This window comes from Ambystoma mexicanum, unplaced genomic scaffold (assembly GCF_040938575.1).
Source record: "Ambystoma mexicanum isolate Mex_15411 unplaced genomic scaffold, UKY_AmexF1_1 Mex_scaf34, whole genome shotgun sequence".
In the NCBI taxonomy this organism is placed as follows: Eukaryota; Metazoa; Chordata; class Amphibia; order Caudata; family Ambystomatidae; genus Ambystoma; species Ambystoma mexicanum.
In genome coordinates, this window is record NW_027182449.1 from 2,027,420 (window position 1) to 2,041,522 (window position 14,103).

Here is a 14,103-nt window from a genome sequence, read left to right on the forward strand (position 1 = left end):
CAGGGCCTGGTGGGAGACATGAACTGTGCCACAATGTGCCTCTTCTGCTGGGCTCTGCCTGCCGGAGCTTCCCCCTGCACGTGGGACAGGCAGCTCCGCAGACGCTCAGGGCTTCCGGGAGGGCTGGGGCTGGGTCAGGGCCGGCCTTCTCACCCTCGCTTAGCGGGGCTTCCAGAACAGGCCCAAGCCCTGCCCTCTGGCTCGCAACTCATACTTACCTGGCAGGGGAGCATCTGTGATCAGCAAGGCAGAGCTCCCAGGGTGAGGCTCATCCATTGCACATCGGATTTGCTGACCCCTGCGATGTCCCCAAATGCGGGATTCTCGACTGTATTATTTCTGGTAGTGGGGGACTGCGTTCGCGCTTTCCCCTGATTTATTGGTGAAAGAAAGAAAGAGTTTAGTGTGCGAGTCAGGTTGTTTGCACACAGGGCCCAAGCTCGTGCAGCAGAGTTTATTTTGCTGCAGTCAAGAGGGCCAGCCCTGGGCCGTTCAGGGGTCCACAGGCCTGATGGATTGGTGAAATAAAAAAATGTGAAAGTCATGTGTGTCATGTGTAGGTTGGGCCCCTGAATGTTGCTGCGGTCAAGAGGGCCAGCATTCACTGGAGGGGTGAAGTGCACAGGTGCCTAACCCCAGACTTGTGCGCCCCATGATATCAGGTGCCCCGGTAGTTCTTGAAGCCAGCCTGCCCTGCCCGGGCTCTGCTTTCGCGCCCAGGCCCTCCAACCTAAGGAAGGCCCAGCCAGCTCCTGGGGTTTTGGGGGCAGGGGTGAAACTGGCTCCCGGCCGCCGCTGCCGCCCGCCCCGTCCGAGCACCGATCGGGCACGATCGGGCCTTGCTGTGTCCTGGCGGGGGGCACCCCACCCGAGACGCTCTTGTTAAGCGGGGTGACCTGTCGGCTCAGGAGGGCCATGGACCCGCCTGGGGCCGACGGGCCAGTGGGCCCACTGCGCCAGGCCTGCTCGCTTTCCGACTGGGCCTGCTGGCTGGCAGCCAGGTCCGAATTTATGCAAATCTCAGGCCGAGCAGGGCCTGGTGGGAGACATGAACTGTGCCACAATGTGCCTCTTCTGCTGGGCTCTGCCTGCCGGAGCTTCCCCCTGCACGTGGGACAGGCAGCTCCGCAGACGCTCAGGGCTTCCGGGAGGGCTGGGGCTGGGTCAGGGCCGGCCTTCTCACCCTCGCTTAGCGGGGCTTCCAGAACAGGCCCAAGCCCTGCCCTCTGGCTCGCAACTCATACTTACCTGGCAGGGGAGCATCTGTGATCAGCAAGGCAGAGCTCCCAGGGTGAGGCTCATCCATTGCACATCGGATTTGCTGACCCCTGCGATGTCCCCAAATGCGGGATTCTCGACTGCATTATTTCTGGTAGTGGGGGACTGCGTTCGCGCTTTCCCCTGATTTATTGGTGAAAGAAAGAAAGAGTTTAGTGTGCGAGTCAGGTTGTTTGCTCACAGGGCCCAAGCTCGTGCAGCAGAGTTTATTTTGCTGCAGTCAAGAGGGCCAGCCCTGGGCCGTTCAGGGGTCCACAGGCCTGATGGATTGGTGAAATAAAAAAATGTGAAAGTCATGTGTGTCATGTGTAGGTTGGGCCCCTGAATGTTGCTGCGGTCAAGAGGGCCAGCATTCACTGGAGGGGTGAAGTGCACAGGTGCCTAACCCCAGACTTGTGCGCCCCATGATATCAGGTGCCCCGGTAGTTCTTGAAGCCAGCCTGCCCTGCCCGGGCTCTGCTTTCGCGCCCAGGCCCTCCAACCTAAGGAAGGCCCGGCCAGCTCCTGGGGTTTTGGGGGCAGGGGTGAGACTGGCTCCCGGCCGCCGCTGCCGCCCGCCCCGTCCGAGCACCGATCGGGCCTTGCCTTCACGGCCTTGCCGTGTCCTGGCGGGGGGCACCCCACCCGAGACGCTCTTGTTAAGCGGGGTGACCTGTCGGCTCAGGAGGGCCATGGACCCGCCTGGGGCCGACGGGCCAGTGGGCCCACTGCGCCAGGCCTGCTCGCTTTCCGACTGGGCCTGCTGGCTGGCAGCCAGGTCCGAATTTATGCAAATCTCAGGCCGAGCAGGGCCTGGTGGGAGACATGAACTGTGCCACAATGTGCCTCTTCTGCTGGGCTCTGCCTGCCGGAGCTTCCCCCTGCACGTGGGACAGGCAGCTCCGCAGACGCTCAGGGCTTCCGGGAGGGCTGGGGCTGGGTCAGGGCCGGCCTTCTCACCCTCGCTTAGCGGGGCTTCCAGAACAGGCCCAAGCCCTGCCCTCTGGCTCGCAACTCATACTTACCTGGCAGGGGAGCATCTGTGATCAGCAAGGCAGAGCTCCCAGGGTGAGACTCCTCCATTGCACATCGGATTTGCTGACCCCTGCGATGTCCCCAAATGCGGGATTCTCGACTGCATTATTTCTGGTAGTGGGGGACTGCGTTCGCGCTTTCCCCTGATTTATTGGTGAAAGAAAGAAAGAGTTTAGTGTGCGAGTCAGGTTGTTTGCACACAGGGCCCAAGCTCGTGCAGCAGAGTTTATTTTGCTGCAGTCAAGAGGGCCAGCCCTGGGCCGTTCAGGGGTCCACAGGCCTGATGGATTGGTGAAATAAAAAAATGTGAAAGTCATGTGTGTCATGTGTAGGTTGGGCCCCTGAATGTTGCTGCGGTCAAGAGGGCCAGCATTCACTGGAGGGGTGAAGTGCACAGGTGCCTAACCCCAGACTTGTGCGCCCCATGATATCAGGTGCCCCGGTAGTTCTTGAAGCCAGCCTGCCCTGCCCGGGCTCTGCTTTCGCGCCCAGGCCCTCCAACCTAAGGAAGGCCCAGCCAGCTCCTGGGGTTTTGGTGGCAGGGGTGAGACTGGCTCCCGGCCGCCGCTGCCGCCCGCCCCGTCCGAGCACCGATCGGGCACGATCGGGCCTTGCCTTCACGGCCTTGCCGTGTCCTGGCGGGGGGCACCCCACCCGAGACGCTCTTGTTAAGCGGGGTGACCTGTCGGCTCAGGAGGGCCATGGACCCGCCTGGGGCCGACGGGCCAGTGGGCCCACTGCGCCAGGCCTGCTCGCTTTCCGACTGGGCCTGCTGGCTGGCAGCCAGGTCCGAATTTATGCAAATCTCAGGCCGAGCAGGGCCTGGTGGGAGACATGAACTGTGCCACAATGTGCCTCTTCTGCTGGGCTCTGCCTGCCGGAGCTTCCCCCTGCACGTGGGACAGGCAGCTCCGCAGACGCTCAGGGCTTCCGGGAGGGCTGGGGCTGGGTCAGGGCCGGCCTTCTCACCCTCGCTTAGCGGGGCTTCCAGAACAGGCCCAAGCCCTGCCCTCTGGCTCGCAACTCATACTTACCTGGCAGGGGAGCATCTGTGATCAGCAAGGCAGAGCTCCCAGGGTGAGGCTCATCCATTGCACATCGGATTTGCTGACCCCTGCGATGTCCCCAAATGCGGGATTCTCGACTGCATTATTTCTGGTAGTGGGGGACTGCGTTCGCGCTTTCCCCTGATTTATTGGTGAAAGAAAGAAAGAGTTTAGTGTGCGAGTCAGGTTGTTTGCACACAGGGCCCAAGCTCGTGCAGCAGAGTTTATTTTGCTGCAGTCAAGAGGGCCAGCCCTGGGCCGTTCAGGGGTCCACAGGCCTGATGGATTGGTGAAATAAAAAAATGTGAAAGTCATGTGTGTCATGTGTAGGTTGGGCCCCTGAATGTTGCTGCGGTCAAGAGGGCCAGCATTCACTGGAGGGGTGAAGTGCACAGGTGCCTAACCCCAGACTTGTGCGCCCCATGATATCAGGTGCGCCGGTAGTTCTTGAAGCCAGCCTGCCCTGCCCGGGCTCTGCTTTCGCGCCCAGGCCCTCCAACCTAAGGAAGGCCCAGCCAGCTCCTGGGGTTTTGGGGGCAGGGGTGAAACTGGCTCCCGGCCGCCGCTGCCGCCCGCCCCGTCCGAGCACCGATCGGGCACGATCGGGCCTTGCCGTGTCCTGGCGGGGGGCACCCCACCCGAGACGCTCTTGTTAAGCGGGGTGACCTGTCGGCTCAGGAGGGCCATGGACCCGCCTGGGGCCGACGGGCCAGTGGGCCCACTGCGCCAGGCCTGCTCGCTTTCCGACTGGGCCTGCTGGCTGGCAGCCAGGTCCGAATTTATGCAAATCTCAGGCCGAGCAGGGCCTGGTGGGAGACATGAACTGTGCCACAATGTGCCTCTTCTGCTGGGCTCTGCCTGCCGGAGCTTCCCCCTGCACGTGGGACAGGCAGCTCCGCAGACGCTCAGGGCTTCCGGGAGGGCTGGGGCTGGGTCAGGGCCGGCCTTCTCACCCTCGCTTAGCGGGGCTTCCAGAACAGGCCCAAGCCCTGCCCTCTGGCTCGCAACTCATACTTACCTGGCAGGGGAGCATCTGTGATCAGCAAGGCAGAGCTCCCAGGGTGAGGCTCATCCATTGCACATCGGATTTGCTGACCCCTGCGATGTCCCCAAATGCGGGATTCTCGACTGTATTATTTCTGGTAGTGGGGGACTGCGTTCGCGCTTTCCCCTGATTTATTGGTGAAAGAAAGAAAGAGTTTAGTGTGCGAGTCAGGTTGTTTGCACACAGGGCCCAAGCTCGTGCAGCAGAGTTTATTTTGCTGCAGTCAAGAGGGCCAGCCCTGGGCCGTTCAGGGGTCCACAGGCCTGATGGATTGGTGAAATAAAAAAATGTGAAAGTCATGTGTGTCATGTGTAGGTTGGGCCCCTGAATGTTGCTGCGGTCAAGAGGGCCAGCATTCACTGGAGGGGTGAAGTGCACAGGTGCCTAACCCCAGACTTGTGCGCCCCATGATATCAGGTGCCCCGGTAGTTCTTGAAGCCAGCCTGCCCTGCCCGGGCTCTGCTTTCGCGCCCAGGCCCTCCAACCTAAGGAAGGCCCAGCCAGCTCCTGGGGTTTTGGGGGCAGGGGTGAAACTGGCTCCCGGCCGCCGCTGCCGCCCGCCCCGTCCGAGCACCGATCGGGCACGATCGGGCCTTGCCGTGTCCTGGCGGGGGGCACCCCACCCGAGACGCTCTTGTTAAGCGGGGTGACCTGTCGGCTCAGGAGGGCCATGGACCCGCCTGGGGCCGACGGGCCAGTGGGCCCACTGCGCCAGGCCTGCTCGCTTTCCGACTGGGCCTGCTGGCTGGCAGCCAGGTCCGAATTTATGCAAATCTCAGGCCGAGCAGGGCCTGGTGGGAGACATGAACTGTGCCACAATGTGCCTCTTCTGCTGGGCTCTGCCTGCCGGAGCTTCCCCCTGCACGTGGGACAGGCAGCTCCGCAGACGCTCAGGGCTTCCGGGAGGGCTGGGGCTGGGTCAGGGCCGGCCTTCTCACCCTCGCTTAGCGGGGCTTCCAGAACAGGCCCAAGCCCTGCCCTCTGGCTCGCAACTCATACTTACCTGGCAGGGGAGCATCTGTGATCAGCAAGGCAGAGCTCCCAGGGTGAGACTCCTCCATTGCACATCGGATTTGCTGACCCCTGCGATGTCCCCAAATGCGGGATTCTCGACTGCATTATTTCTGGTAGTGGGGGACTGCGTTCGCGCTTTCCCCTGATTTATTGGTGAAAGAAAGAAAGAGTTTAGTGTGCGAGTCAGGTTGTTTGCACACAGGGCCCAAGCTCGTGCAGCAGAGTTTATTTTGCTGCAGTCAAGAGGGCCAGCCCTGGGCCGTTCAGGGGTCCACAGGCCTGATGGATTGGTGAAATAAAAAAATGTGAAAGTCATGTGTGTCATGTGTAGGTTGGGCCCCTGAATGTTGCTGCGGTCAAGAGGGCCAGCATTCACTGGAGGGGTGAAGTGCACAGGTGCCTAACCCCAGACTTGTGCGCCCCATGATATCAGGTGCCCCGGTAGTTCTTGAAGCCAGCCTGCCCTGCCCGGGCTCTGCTTTCGCGCCCAGGCCCTCCAACCTAAGGAAGGCCCAGCCAGCTCCTGGGGTTTTGGGGGCAGGGGTGAGACTGGCTCCCGGCCGCCGCTGCCGCCCGCCCCGTCCGAGCACCGATCGGGCACGATCGGGCCTTGCCGTGTCCTGGCGGGGGGCACCCCACCCGAGACGCTCTTGTTAAGCGGGGTGACCTGTCGGCTCAGGAGGGCCATGGACCCGCCTGGGGCCGACGGGCCAGTGGGCCCACTGCGCCAGGCCTGCTCGCTTTCCGACTGGGCCTGCTGGCTGGCAGCCAGGTCCGAATTTATGCAAATCTCAGGCCGAGCAGGGCCTGGTGGGAGACATGAACTGTGCCACAATGTGCCTCTTCTGCTGGGCTCTGCCTGCCGGAGCTTCCCCCTGCACGTGGGACAGGCAGCTCCGCAGACGCTCAGGGCTTCCGGGAGGGCTGGGGCTGGGTCAGGGCCGGCCTTCTCACCCTCGCTTAGCGGGGCTTCCAGAACAGGCCCAAGCCCTGCCCTCTGGCTCGCAACTCATACTTACCTGGCAGGGGAGCATCTGTGATCAGCAAGGCAGAGCTCCCAGGGTGAGGCTCATCCATTGCACATCGGATTTGCTGACCCCTGCGATGTCCCCAAATGCGGGATTCTCGACTGTATTATTTCTGGTAGTGGGGGACTGCGTTCGCGCTTTCCCCTGATTTATTGGTGAAAGAAAGAAAGAGTTTAGTGTGCGAGTCAGGTTGTTTGCACACAGGGCCCAAGCTCGTGCAGCAGAGTTTATTTTGCTGCAGTCAAGAGGGCCAGCCCTGGGCCGTTCAGGGGTCCACAGGCCTGATGGATTGGTGAAATAAAAAAATGTGAAAGTCATGTGTGTCATGTGTAGGTTGGGCCCCTGAATGTTGCTGCGGTCAAGAGGGCCAGCATTCACTGGAGGGGTGAAGTGCACAGGTGCCTAACCCCAGACTTGTGCGCCCCATGATATCAGGTGCCCCGGTAGTTCTTGAAGCCAGCCTGCCCTGCCCGGGCTCTGCTTTCGCGCCCAGGCCCTCCAACCTAAGGAAGGCCCAGCCAGCTCCTGGGGTTTTGGGGGCAGGGGTGAAACTGGCTCCCGGCCGCCGCTGCCGCCCGCCCCGTCCGAGCACCGATCGGGCACGATCGGGCCTTGCTGTGTCCTGGCGGGGGGCACCCCACCCGAGACGCTCTTGTTAAGCGGGGTGACCTGTCGGCTCAGGAGGGCCATGGACCCGCCTGGGGCCGACGGGCCAGTGGGCCCACTGCGCCAGGCCTGCTCGCTTTCCGACTGGGCCTGCTGGCTGGCAGCCAGGTCCGAATTTATGCAAATCTCAGGCCGAGCAGGGCCTGGTGGGAGACATGAACTGTGCCACAATGTGCCTCTTCTGCTGGGCTCTGCCTGCCGGAGCTTCCCCCTGCACGTGGGACAGGCAGCTCCGCAGACGCTCAGGGCTTCCGGGAGGGCTGGGGCTGGGTCAGGGCCGGCCTTCTCACCCTCGCTTAGCGGGGCTTCCAGAACAGGCCCAAGCCCTGCCCTCTGGCTCGCAACTCATACTTACCTGGCAGGGGAGCATCTGTGATCAGCAAGGCAGAGCTCCCAGGGTGAGGCTCATCCATTGCACATCGGATTTGCTGACCCCTGCGATGTCCCCAAATGCGGGATTCTCGACTGCATTATTTCTGGTAGTGGGGGACTGCGTTCGCGCTTTCCCCTGATTTATTGGTGAAAGAAAGAAAGAGTTTAGTGTGCGAGTCAGGTTGTTTGCACACAGGGCCCAAGCTCGTGCAGCAGAGTTTATTTTGCTGCAGTCAAGAGGGCCAGCCCTGGGCCGTTCAGGGGTCCACAGGCCTGATGGATTGGTGAAATAAAAAAATGTGAAAGTCATGTGTGTCATGTGTAGGTTGGGCCCCTGAATGTTGCTGCGGTCAAGAGGGCCAGCATTCACTGGAGGGGTGAAGTGCACAGGTGCCTAACCCCAGACTTGTGCGCCCCATGATATCAGGTGCCCCGGTAGTTCTTGAAGCCAGCCTGCCCTGCCCGGGCTCTGCTTTCGCGCCCAGGCCCTCCAACCTAAGGAAGGCCCAGCCAGCTCCTGGGGTTTTGGGGGCAGGGGTGAAACTGGCTCCCGGCCGCCGCTGCCGCCCGCCCCGTCCGAGCACCGATCGGGCACGATCGGGCCTTGCCGTGTCCTGGCGGGGGGCACCCCACCCGAGACGCTCTTGTTAAGCGGGGTGACCTGTCGGCTCAGGAGGGCCATGGACCCGCCTGGGGCCGACGGGCCAGTGGGCCCACTGCGCCAGGCCTGCTCGCTTTCCGACTGGGCCTGCTGGCTGGCAGCCAGGTCCGAATTTATGCAAATCTCAGGCCGAGCAGGGCCTGGTGGGAGACATGAACTGTGCCACAATGTGCCTCTTCTGCTGGGCTCTGCCTGCCGGAGCTTCCCCCTGCACGTGGGACAGGCAGCTCCGCAGACGCTCAGGGCTTCCGGGAGGGCTGGGGCTGGGTCAGGGCCGGCCTTCTCACCCTCGCTTAGCGGGGCTTCCAGAACAGGCCCAAGCCCTGCCCTCTGGCTCGCAACTCATACTTACCTGGCAGGGGAGCATCTGTGATCAGCAAGGCAGAGCTCCCAGGGTGAGGCTCATCCATTGCACATCGGATTTGCTGACCCCTGCGATGTCCCCAAATGCGGGATTCTCGACTGCATTATTTCTGGTAGTGGGGGACTGCGTTCGCGCTTTCCCCTGATTTATTGGTGAAAGAAAGAAAGAGTTTAGTGTGCGAGTCAGGTTGTTTGCTCACAGGGCCCAAGCTCGTGCAGCAGAGTTTATTTTGCTGCAGTCAAGAGGGCCAGCCCTGGGCCGTTCAGGGGTCCACAGGCCTGATGGATTGGTGAAATAAAAAAATGTGAAAGTCATGTGTGTCATGTGTAGGTTGGGCCCCTGAATGTTGCTGCGGTCAAGAGGGCCAGCATTCACTGGAGGGGTGAAGTGCACAGGTGCCTAACCCCAGACTTGTGCGCCCCATGATATCAGGTGCCCCGGTAGTTCTTGAAGCCAGCCTGCCCTGCCCGGGCTCTGCTTTCGCGCCCAGGCCCTCCAACCTAAGGAAGGCCCGGCCAGCTCCTGGGGTTTTGGGGGCAGGGGTGAGACTGGCTCCCGGCCGCCGCTGCCGCCCGCCCCGTCCGAGCACCGATCGGGCCTTGCCTTCACGGCCTTGCCGTGTCCTGGCGGGGGGCACCCCACCCGAGACGCTCTTGTTAAGCGGGGTGACCTGTCGGCTCAGGAGGGCCATGGACCCGCCTGGGGCCGACGGGCCAGTGGGCCCACTGCGCCAGGCCTGCTCGCTTTCCGACTGGGCCTGCTGGCTGGCAGCCAGGTCCGAATTTATGCAAATCTCAGGCCGAGCAGGGCCTGGTGGGAGACATGAACTGTGCCACAATGTGCCTCTTCTGCTGGGCTCTGCCTGCCGGAGCTTCCCCCTGCACGTGGGACAGGCAGCTCCGCAGACGCTCAGGGCTTCCGGGAGGGCTGGGGCTGGGTCAGGGCCGGCCTTCTCACCCTCGCTTAGCGGGGCTTCCAGAACAGGCCCAAGCCCTGCCCTCTGGCTCGCAACTCATACTTACCTGGCAGGGGAGCATCTGTGATCAGCAAGGCAGAGCTCCCAGGGTGAGACTCCTCCATTGCACATCGGATTTGCTGACCCCTGCGATGTCCCCAAATGCGGGATTCTCGACTGCATTATTTCTGGTAGTGGGGGACTGCGTTCGCGCTTTCCCCTGATTTATTGGTGAAAGAAAGAAAGAGTTTAGTGTGCGAGTCAGGTTGTTTGCACACAGGGCCCAAGCTCGTGCAGCAGAGTTTATTTTGCTGCAGTCAAGAGGGCCAGCCCTGGGCCGTTCAGGGGTCCACAGGCCTGATGGATTGGTGAAATAAAAAAATGTGAAAGTCATGTGTGTCATGTGTAGGTTGGGCCCCTGAATGTTGCTGCGGTCAAGAGGGCCAGCATTCACTGGAGGGGTGAAGTGCACAGGTGCCTAACCCCAGACTTGTGCGCCCCATGATATCAGGTGCCCCGGTAGTTCTTGAAGCCAGCCTGCCCTGCCCGGGCTCTGCTTTCGCGCCCAGGCCCTCCAACCTAAGGAAGGCCCAGCCAGCTCCTGGGGTTTTGGTGGCAGGGGTGAGACTGGCTCCCGGCCGCCGCTGCCGCCCGCCCCGTCCGAGCACCGATCGGGCACGATCGGGCCTTGCCTTCACGGCCTTGCCGTGTCCTGGCGGGGGGCACCCCACCCGAGACGCTCTTGTTAAGCGGGGTGACCTGTCGGCTCAGGAGGGCCATGGACCCGCCTGGGGCCGACGGGCCAGTGGGCCCACTGCGCCAGGCCTGCTCGCTTTCCGACTGGGCCTGCTGGCTGGCAGCCAGGTCCGAATTTATGCAAATCTCAGGCCGAGCAGGGCCTGGTGGGAGACATGAACTGTGCCACAATGTGCCTCTTCTGCTGGGCTCTGCCTGCCGGAGCTTCCCCCTGCACGTGGGACAGGCAGCTCCGCAGACGCTCAGGGCTTCCGGGAGGGCTGGGGCTGGGTCAGGGCCGGCCTTCTCACCCTCGCTTAGCGGGGCTTCCAGAACAGGCCCAAGCCCTGCCCTCTGGCTCGCAACTCATACTTACCTGGCAGGGGAGCATCTGTGATCAGCAAGGCAGAGCTCCCAGGGTGAGGCTCATCCATTGCACATCGGATTTGCTGACCCCTGCGATGTCCCCAAATGCGGGATTCTCGACTGCATTATTTCTGGTAGTGGGGGACTGCGTTCGCGCTTTCCCCTGATTTATTGGTGAAAGAAAGAAAGAGTTTAGTGTGCGAGTCAGGTTGTTTGCACACAGGGCCCAAGCTCGTGCAGCAGAGTTTATTTTGCTGCAGTCAAGAGGGCCAGCCCTGGGCCGTTCAGGGGTCCACAGGCCTGATGGATTGGTGAAATAAAAAAATGTGAAAGTCATGTGTGTCATGTGTAGGTTGGGCCCCTGAATGTTGCTGCGGTCAAGAGGGCCAGCATTCACTGGAGGGGTGAAGTGCACAGGTGCCTAACCCCAGACTTGTGCGCCCCATGATATCAGGTGCGCCGGTAGTTCTTGAAGCCAGCCTGCCCTGCCCGGGCTCTGCTTTCGCGCCCAGGCCCTCCAACCTAAGGAAGGCCCAGCCAGCTCCTGGGGTTTTGGGGGCAGGGGTGAAACTGGCTCCCGGCCGCCGCTGCCGCCCGCCCCGTCCGAGCACCGATCGGGCACGATCGGGCCTTGCCGTGTCCTGGCGGGGGGCACCCCACCCGAGACGCTCTTGTTAAGCGGGGTGACCTGTCGGCTCAGGAGGGCCATGGACCCGCCTGGGGCCGACGGGCCAGTGGGCCCACTGCGCCAGGCCTGCTCGCTTTCCGACTGGGCCTGCTGGCTGGCAGCCAGGTCCGAATTTATGCAAATCTCAGGCCGAGCAGGGCCTGGTGGGAGACATGAACTGTGCCACAATGTGCCTCTTCTGCTGGGCTCTGCCTGCCGGAGCTTCCCCCTGCACGTGGGACAGGCAGCTCCGCAGACGCTCAGGGCTTCCGGGAGGGCTGGGGCTGGGTCAGGGCCGGCCTTCTCACCCTCGCTTAGCGGGGCTTCCAGAACAGGCCCAAGCCCTGCCCTCTGGCTCGCAACTCATACTTACCTGGCAGGGGAGCATCTGTGATCAGCAAGGCAGAGCTCCCAGGGTGAGGCTCATCCATTGCACATCGGATTTGCTGACCCCTGCGATGTCCCCAAATGCGGGATTCTCGACTGTATTATTTCTGGTAGTGGGGGACTGCGTTCGCGCTTTCCCCTGATTTATTGGTGAAAGAAAGAAAGAGTTTAGTGTGCGAGTCAGGTTGTTTGCACACAGGGCCCAAGCTCGTGCAGCAGAGTTTATTTTGCTGCAGTCAAGAGGGCCAGCCCTGGGCCGTTCAGGGGTCCACAGGCCTGATGGATTGGTGAAATAAAAAAATGTGAAAGTCATGTGTGTCATGTGTAGGTTGGGCCCCTGAATGTTGCTGCGGTCAAGAGGGCCAGCATTCACTGGAGGGGTGAAGTGCACAGGTGCCTAACCCCAGACTTGTGCGCCCCATGATATCAGGTGCCCCGGTAGTTCTTGAAGCCAGCCTGCCCTGCCCGGGCTCTGCTTTCGCGCCCAGGCCCTCCAACCTAAGGAAGGCCCAGCCAGCTCCTGGGGTTTTGGGGGCAGGGGTGAAACTGGCTCCCGGCCGCCGCTGCCGCCCGCCCCGTCCGAGCACCGATCGGGCACGATCGGGCCTTGCCGTGTCCTGGCGGGGGGCACCCCACCCGAGACGCTCTTGTTAAGCGGGGTGACCTGTCGGCTCAGGAGGGCCATGGACCCGCCTGGGGCCGACGGGCCAGTGGGCCCACTGCGCCAGGCCTGCTCGCTTTCCGACTGGGCCTGCTGGCTGGCAGCCAGGTCCGAATTTATGCAAATCTCAGGCCGAGCAGGGCCTGGTGGGAGACATGAACTGTGCCACAATGTGCCTCTTCTGCTGGGCTCTGCCTGCCGGAGCTTCCCCCTGCACGTGGGACAGGCAGCTCCGCAGACGCTCAGGGCTTCCGGGAGGGCTGGGGCTGGGTCAGGGCCGGCCTTCTCACCCTCGCTTAGCGGGGCTTCCAGAACAGGCCCAAGCCCTGCCCTCTGGCTCGCAACTCATACTTACCTGGCAGGGGAGCATCTGTGATCAGCAAGGCAGAGCTCCCAGGGTGAGACTCCTCCATTGCACATCGGATTTGCTGACCCCTGCGATGTCCCCAAATGCGGGATTCTCGACTGCATTATTTCTGGTAGTGGGGGACTGCGTTCGCGCTTTCCCCTGATTTATTGGTGAAAGAAAGAAAGAGTTTAGTGTGCGAGTCAGGTTGTTTGCACACAGGGCCCAAGCTCGTGCAGCAGAGTTTATTTTGCTGCAGTCAAGAGGGCCAGCCCTGGGCCGTTCAGGGGTCCACAGGCCTGATGGATTGGTGAAATAAAAAAATGTGAAAGTCATGTGTGTCATGTGTAGGTTGGGCCCCTGAATGTTGCTGCGGTCAAGAGGGCCAGCATTCACTGGAGGGGTGAAGTGCACAGGTGCCTAACCCCAGACTTGTGCGCCCCATGATATCAGGTGCCCCGGTAGTTCTTGAAGCCAGCCTGCCCTGCCCGGGCTCTGCTTTCGCGCCCAGGCCCTCCAACCTAAGGAAGGCCCAGCCAGCTCCTGGGGTTTTGGGGGCAGGGGTGAGACTGGCTCCCGGCCGCCGCTGCCGCCCGCCCCGTCCGAGCACCGATCGGGCACGATCGGGCCTTGCCTTCACGGCCTTGCCGTGTCCTGGCGGGGGGCACCCCACCCGAGACGCTCTTGTTAAGCGGGGTGACCTGTCGGCTCAGGAGGGCCATGGACCCGCCTGGGGCCGACGGGCCAGTGGGCCCACTGCGCCAGGCCTGCTCGCTTTCCGACTGGGCCTGCTGGCTGGCAGCCAGGTCCGAATTTATGCAAATCTCAGGCCGAGCAGGGCCTGGTGGGAGACATGAACTGTGCCACAATGTGCCTCTTCTGCTGGGCTCTGCCTGCCGGAGCTTCCCCCTGCACGTGGGACAGGCAGCTCCGCAGACGCTCAGGGCTTCCGGGAGGGCTGGGGCTGGGTCAGGGCCGGCCTTCTCACCCTCGCTTAGCGGGGCTTCCAGAACAGGCCCAAGCCCTGCCCTCTGGCTCGCAACTCATACTTACCTGGCAGGGGAGCATCTGTGATCAGCAAGGCAGAGCTCCCAGGGTGAGGCTCATCCATTGCACATCGGATTTGCTGACCCCTGCGATGTCCCCAAATGCGGGATTCTCGACTGCATTATTTCTGGTAGTGGGGGACTGCGTTCGCGCTTTCCCCTGATTTATTGGTGAAAGAAAGAAAGAGTTTAGTGTGCAGAGTCAGGTTGTTTGCACACAGGGCCCAAGCTCGTGCAGCAGAGTTTATTTTGCTGCAGTCAAGAGGGCCAGCCCTGGGCCGTTCAGGGGTCCACAGGCCTGATGGATTGGTGAAATAAAAAAATGTGAAAGTCATGTGTGTCATGTGTAGGTTGGGCCCCTGAATGTTGCTGCGGTCAAGAGGGCCAGCATTCACTGGAGGGGTGAAGTGCACAGGTGCCTAACCCCAGACTTGTGCGCCCCATGATATCAG

At 61.9% G+C, this 14,103-nt stretch overlaps 14 non-coding genes across 14 annotated transcripts; all 14 read left to right on the top strand.

Annotated features, from left to right (window-relative positions):
• The first annotated feature begins 210 nt into the window (after window positions 1-210).
• LOC138558331 (U1 spliceosomal RNA) lies at window positions 211-374 on the top strand. Its single transcript, XR_011298483.1, has one exon. It is a non-coding gene; the product is annotated as a U1 spliceosomal RNA (small nuclear RNA).
• Window positions 375-1,240: 866 nt separating this feature from the next.
• Window positions 1,241-1,404, top strand: LOC138558135 (U1 spliceosomal RNA). The gene has a single exon (XR_011298290.1). It is a non-coding gene; the product is annotated as a U1 spliceosomal RNA (small nuclear RNA).
• Window positions 1,405-2,274: 870 nt separating this feature from the next.
• Window positions 2,275-2,438, top strand: LOC138558514 (U1 spliceosomal RNA). The gene has a single exon (XR_011298661.1). It is a non-coding gene; the product is annotated as a U1 spliceosomal RNA (small nuclear RNA).
• Window positions 2,439-3,318: 880 nt separating this feature from the next.
• LOC138558136 (U1 spliceosomal RNA) lies at window positions 3,319-3,482 on the top strand. The gene has a single exon (XR_011298291.1). It is a non-coding gene; the product is annotated as a U1 spliceosomal RNA (small nuclear RNA).
• Window positions 3,483-4,348: 866 nt separating this feature from the next.
• LOC138558332 (U1 spliceosomal RNA) lies at window positions 4,349-4,512 on the top strand. The gene has a single exon (XR_011298484.1). It is a non-coding gene; the product is annotated as a U1 spliceosomal RNA (small nuclear RNA).
• An 866-nt stretch (window positions 4,513-5,378) lies between these two features.
• On the top strand, window positions 5,379-5,542 carry LOC138558515 (U1 spliceosomal RNA). Its single transcript, XR_011298662.1, has one exon. It is a non-coding gene; the product is annotated as a U1 spliceosomal RNA (small nuclear RNA).
• An 866-nt stretch (window positions 5,543-6,408) lies between these two features.
• On the top strand, window positions 6,409-6,572 carry LOC138558333 (U1 spliceosomal RNA). The gene has a single exon (XR_011298485.1). It is a non-coding gene; the product is annotated as a U1 spliceosomal RNA (small nuclear RNA).
• An 866-nt stretch (window positions 6,573-7,438) lies between these two features.
• LOC138558137 (U1 spliceosomal RNA) lies at window positions 7,439-7,602 on the top strand. The gene has a single exon (XR_011298292.1). It is a non-coding gene; the product is annotated as a U1 spliceosomal RNA (small nuclear RNA).
• An 866-nt stretch (window positions 7,603-8,468) lies between these two features.
• Window positions 8,469-8,632, top strand: LOC138558139 (U1 spliceosomal RNA). The gene has a single exon (XR_011298294.1). It is a non-coding gene; the product is annotated as a U1 spliceosomal RNA (small nuclear RNA).
• An 870-nt stretch (window positions 8,633-9,502) lies between these two features.
• On the top strand, window positions 9,503-9,666 carry LOC138558516 (U1 spliceosomal RNA). Its single transcript, XR_011298663.1, has one exon. It is a non-coding gene; the product is annotated as a U1 spliceosomal RNA (small nuclear RNA).
• Window positions 9,667-10,546: 880 nt separating this feature from the next.
• Window positions 10,547-10,710, top strand: LOC138558140 (U1 spliceosomal RNA). Its single transcript, XR_011298295.1, has one exon. It is a non-coding gene; the product is annotated as a U1 spliceosomal RNA (small nuclear RNA).
• Window positions 10,711-11,576: 866 nt separating this feature from the next.
• LOC138558334 (U1 spliceosomal RNA) lies at window positions 11,577-11,740 on the top strand. Its single transcript, XR_011298486.1, has one exon. It is a non-coding gene; the product is annotated as a U1 spliceosomal RNA (small nuclear RNA).
• An 866-nt stretch (window positions 11,741-12,606) lies between these two features.
• Window positions 12,607-12,770, top strand: LOC138558518 (U1 spliceosomal RNA). Its single transcript, XR_011298664.1, has one exon. It is a non-coding gene; the product is annotated as a U1 spliceosomal RNA (small nuclear RNA).
• An 880-nt stretch (window positions 12,771-13,650) lies between these two features.
• LOC138558141 (U1 spliceosomal RNA) lies at window positions 13,651-13,814 on the top strand. Its single transcript, XR_011298296.1, has one exon. It is a non-coding gene; the product is annotated as a U1 spliceosomal RNA (small nuclear RNA).
• The last annotated feature ends 289 nt before the right edge of the window (window positions 13,815-14,103 follow it).